Here is a 6,000-nt window from a genome sequence, read left to right on the forward strand (position 1 = left end):
AAAGATCAGGTTTGAGAATGAGTGATGTTCCTTCACCAGGGGTATTTTAAGTGAGGATAGACAATCTTTTAAGAAGATTTTCCAGGCATCAGCCATGAAGCATGGAAAAGATGAGGAGTGGGGGTGAAGGTGACACTCAAATGCAACACAGAGAGAAGCATTCAGTAGATAAAAGGAAGAAAGTTAAAATAAAGGAATGAACGGTTGATTCAGGGTTTATCAAAGTTGAATTCAATAGACAGAGCACTCTAATACCCAAAGTAAAGTCTAAGGAAACTCCAAAATTCCTAATAATGGAAAAGAACGTGAAATATTGCTTATGTAGGTCTGGAATAGCTGTTACAAAGGCTATGGGTTGTGGACCTCAGTGTGTTTCTGAAACTGACCCATTAATCTCTTTAATGTCTACTGATGTCATTCCCCAACCATCATGTCTTTGTCCCTCCCCCACTCCAGTGCTCCAGTCAATAAAATACTTCACCTACTATCTTGGATCTTGACCTTCTTTTTAAGTTTCTGCACTTTGGTCACTTTGCTCCTCCCTGGCCATCACATTTTGGGGGATTATCTCAGCTCAGGCTGCTGTAACAAAAGTACCATAGACTGGGTGGTTTAAACAGCAAACATTTGTTTCTCACTGTCCTGGTGACCGGAAGTCCAAGATCAAGGCATAGCTGGTGTAGGACGTGGTGAGAGCCACCTCCTTGGCAGCAGATGGCTGACTTCCTCTGTGTCCTCACATGGCAAAGGGTTGGAGAGAAGTCTCCCTGTGATCCTAATCATGATGGTTCTACCCTCATAACCCAATTAACTCTAAAGGCCTCACCACCTAATACTATCACAGTGGGAATTAAGAGTTCAACATATGGTTTGGGGGAAATATATTTTTATGTCCTGCCTCCAGTTAGTACCTTTTTCTAAAGGAAGAAATTATGTAAAATATTATTGTGAGTAGGCACAAACTCATGCAAACAGGTATGACCAGGAACAATGCAGTCTTTGATACAATAAAGAAGCTACATTTGGCTTGCACAACCATATTGTAGAGCAAATGCTTTTGTGACTTGATTACAGAAGGAAGAACTTGCTAACAATTAAAGGCACTTGAAAAGGAAAAGATCAGCTTTGAGAATGAGTGATGTTCCTTCACCAGGGGTATTTTAAGTGAGGATAGACAATCTTTTAAGAAGATTTACCAGGCATCAGCCATGAAGCATGGAAAAGATGAGGAGTGGGTCTCCCTGTGGTCCTAATCATGAAGGACCACATGATTAGGACCACAGGGAGACTTCCTAAGTGCATAAATTATAAACATTTCAAAAAAGAAAACAGCATAAAATATTCAGTTATAGAAGTTATCTTTTTACTTGAAAAATAACATGGTTTAAAATAGACAAATGTTTTTCTTATGAAATCTACCAAAATACTCAAATTATATTAAGAAACATTCATCAAAATAACAATAATGGTAGGTTCAAGGAGTATACGTCTGTGCTAAAGTAAGTAAAGAACTAGAGATTACTAAAGAGAAATTATGTCCCCTGCCCCAAATGATCTGACAATTTCAAATAGGCTGGAAATAAAACATTATCTACTTTTCCAGTCTCAAATTTTGAACTCAAGAATTCTCACTGAAACTTTATTTTTAATCATATTTCTCTGATCCCAAATCAAGCCTTCTTAGAAAAGATCTTTTAAATATTCCAGAAGAAATGAACAATTCTTCACCTGAGTGTTTATTTCTTTCTTCTTGGATCGTGGCCTGAATTTGGTTTGGGAAAGAGGCACAGTTCAGATTTTTCCACAGGCCTCCTTGACCTACACAAGTCGGCTTGCTATAAACCAAACCCCTGCAGCTTTCCTATCCTGGCAAAGCTGGGAAAGCCATAAATATTTTTGGCAAAGCAGATCCTAAAATAAGACAAGGGTTTTTATTTCAAGATCACATAACATTGGTCAAAGTGGCATACTGAGGCAACTAGCTGAAACATATTTTTAAAGCAAATATGCAGCAATATAGAAATATTTCTCAAACTAATCCATGTCAAGGAGCTACTTGAAGTTTTAGGACTCTGTGTTATATAGAATGCGCTGTTTCAGGTGGAGATTATAAACATCACTCGATTATGAGATGAAAGGGAAAGTGCCATTTGTCACTCAGAAACGGAGCTGACACCTATTCAGGCTTGAAGTCTCAGAGGCTTAAGAATGCCCCCTGACCAATGGTTTCCAAACTTCAGTGTATTTCAGAATAAATTGAGGGACTTGGCTGGGTCACAGCCCCAGAGTTTCTTATTCAGTGAGTCAAAAGGTGGACTGGAATTTTTTCTTTCTAACAAATTGCCTGCTATTGCTGATTCTGCCAGCTCCTGGACACACTTTGAGAACTATTGCATTAGACTGACTTGTACATCACAGCAACACTTCAGAGAGAAGACAACCTCAGGGCCACATCCATACTGCAATCTACACTAATAAAAGATAAAGATGCTAATTGACCGTACCTTCACTATGCCCCAAGCCACACCTACCAGCCAATCAAAGCAACTATATGCAAATTAACCAAACCAAGATGGTGGCAGGCAGCCACGGAGCTGGAGCAAGCTGGAGGCTTGGTTGCCCGGGCGATGGAGGAAGCCAAGCTTCTCGCCTTCCCTGAGCCAGCTGCAGCCTCCACTCATGGCAACAAAGTTTCAATTATAGAAGACAAATAAATCCCAGATACCTGCTTCCAGCCAGCCTCCACTGGGAGCTGGGGTGGCTGGGGGCTGTAGCCAGCCTGCAAACAGCCATCAGACCCTCACCCAGGATGGCCACACCCTCATGAGGTGAGGGTCCCCGCTGGGGGGCTTAGCCAGCTTGCAAACAGCCATCAGCCCCTCAGCCAGACTGGCCAGGCACCCCAGTGGGGACCCCCACCCTGAAGGGGCTGTGGCCAGCCTACAAACAGCCATCAGCCACTCACCCAGGCTGGCCACATCCTCATGGGGTGAGGGTCCCCACTGGGGGGCTTGGCCAGCCTGCAAACTGCCATCAGCCACTCACCCAGACTGGCCATGCACCCTAGCAAGACCCCCCACCCCAAAAGGGGTGTAGCCAGCCTGAAAATGGCCCTCAGCCCCTCACCCAGGCTGGCCAGGCATCCCAGTGGGGACCACCACACTGAAGGTGCTGTGGCCAGCCTGCAAACTTCCATCAGCCACTCACCCAGACTGGCCAGGCACCCCAGTAGGACCCCCCAACCTGAAGGGGCTGTGGCCAGCCTGCAAACAGCCATCAGCCCCTCACTCAGGCTGGCCAGGCACTCCTAAATAATAAAAGGGTAATATGCAAATTGACCCTAACAGCAGAACGACTGGGAGTGACTGGTCACTATGACACACACTGACCACCAGGGGGCCGATGCTCAATGCAGGAGCTGCCCCCTGGTGGTCAGTGTGTTCCCACAGGGGGAACTCTGCTCAGCCACAAGCCAGGCGGATGGCTGCCAATACAGCGGTGGTGGTGGGAGCCTCTCCTGCCTCCTCAGCAGCACTAAGGATGTCCGACTGCAGCTTAGGCCTGCTCCTCACTGGCAAGTGGACATTCCCTAAGGGCTCCCGGGCTGCCAGAGGGATGTCTGACTGCCAGCTTAGGCCCAATCCTCCAGGGAGTGGTCCTAAGCCAGCAGGTAGTCATCCCCTGAGGAGTCCCAGACTGTGAGAGGGCACAAGCTGGGCTGAGGGACCCCCCCAAGTGCACAGATTTTTGTGCACCAGGCCTCTAGGCCTATATAATAAAAGAGAAACATGCAAATTGACCATCATTCTGCTACGCTCATCAGCCAATCAGGAGTGAGTATGCAAATTAACCTGACAAAGATGGCAGGTTAATTTGCATACACAGGCACCAGGTGGAGAGCAGAGCAGGAGAGCTGGAATCTTGGGGGGATGTGGCTCCCTCGGTCACTCCCCAAGCCTCCGGGTGGAAAGCAGAGCCGGAGAGCTGGCAGAGAGTGGAACGGCTTGGGGAACTTGGCTCCCCAAGCCACCAGACAGAGAGCAGAGAGGGAGAGCTGGCAGCTTGGAGGACTTGGCAGAGTGGGAGGCCGTGGGATCGAGACAGCAGAAAAAGGGAAAACCAAGATCACGGAGAGCACCAGGAATTCAAGGAATAGTAGTTCTGGTGGCAGCCCCAGGACCTGAAGTGGAAGCCCAGAGTGTGGGGAGCACCAGGAATGTTGAGAATCGTAGTTCTGGTGGCAGGTGGATCTCCTAGACACTGGAGCAAAGTGAGCCTGGAGCAAGTTGCTGTTACGGTGGGAGATGGAGGGAAAGCAAAGGTGAGAGACATAAGTAAAATCAGAGTGTCTAGGAAAAATTAAAGGGAAGATATCCTAAAACTTCCAGAAATCTCCACCAATGAAACAAAGAAAAAAAAATGCCTCTATTATTCTGTGAGCAACAAACCAAACTGGGTTGAGGGTTTCAGACAATTCGCTCATATGATTGCAAAGACAGACAGAAACTCCCGGATTGGAGAGGGCTCCCCTGAGGGCTCTAAGATTGGAGAGGGTGCAGGTTGGGCTGAGGGACCCACCCCCAGTGCACGATTCTTCATGCACAGGGCCCCTAGTTTTATATATTGTTTACTTGTGCTAAATTCACTAAAATCTTGCAGCAGTCACATAGTGTTGATACTCAATTTGTTGAGTGATAATCATTAAGTTCAGAATTTGAAAGGTCATTGGGAGAAGTCAGAGTAAAAAGCCAATCACAAACCCAGGACTCATATTTATTTATTCTCCAAAGGTTTCATTACCAACCCCAAATCTACTGAATTGCAAAGAACCATAATTGATAATTAGTTTGCAATGAAAAGAGTTGGTTCTTATTCACATTCTTTTTTTCTCAGAGTGGTCCCATATTCTTAGCTACTCCATTGGGTTAACTATAAATGGAGCACTATGATACACTATAATATCTTTTTGAATGTCATATTACTTTACATAAGAAACAAGATAAGGTAATATGTGCCAACATAATATAATTTTTAATATACTTGGGCAGACCTTTGCTGTGTGCTTGCCTTTACCAGCTGAGAATAGACCACTTCCTACCAGATTGATACTTCCATTGGCCATGTGACTTGCTTTGACCAATAACATACAAACAGAAGTAATCCATACAGGGAAGGGTTTCCACCAGCATCCTTCTAGATCCCACTAAATGGACATTTCCTGAGTAAAGACCTTGTTCTTGAATGAAGTTGATATGGACCAGAGACCCAGCTGACCTGTAACATCATAAAAGAGAAATGAACCTTTGTGTTTTCATCTGAGAATTGGATTTTTTAGGAGGGGTATTTTTGTTTTGTTTTGTTTTTGTTTTATTGCTTAAAGTATTACAAAGGGTATTACATATGTGTTCTTTTTTTCCCCCGCCCTTGACAATCCCCTGGCCTCCCCTACCCCCCAATGTCTTATGTCCATTGGTTATGCTTATATACATGAATACAAGTCCTTCGGTTGATCTCTTACTCCCCTCCCTCCTGCCCCCCAACCCTCCCTGGCCTTCCTGCTGCAGTTTGACAATCAGTTTGAGGCAGCTCTGCCTCTGTATCTATTATTGTTCATCCTATCTAATAAAAGAGAAACATGGTAATTGGCGTACAACTGCTACCCTTCCCATTGGATAATCAGCGAGATATGCAAATTAACTGCCAGCCAAGATGGCGGCCGGCAGCCAGGCAGTTTGAAACTAACATGAGGCTTGCTTGCTTCAGTGAGGGAGGACTCCAATGTTCCCTGCCTGCTGCTGCAGGCCTCTGAGCTGGCAGTTACAAAAATAGAAGCTAAACAAAACCCCAGAAACCAGCTTTCAGCTAGCCAGGATCTCAGACCTGGAGTTGATACAGAGTTTTGATTGTAGAACCTATACAAACCAGATACCTGCTTTCAGGAACGGAGGCTCAGAGCTGGAGCCTCAGAGCTAAAGCTGGCTCAGAAAAAAAAAAAAAAAG

This window comes from Myotis nattereri (genome assembly GCF_964212035.1).
Source record: "Myotis nattereri genome assembly, chromosome: 2".
NCBI lineage: Eukaryota > Metazoa > Chordata > Mammalia > Chiroptera > Vespertilionidae > Myotis > Myotis nattereri.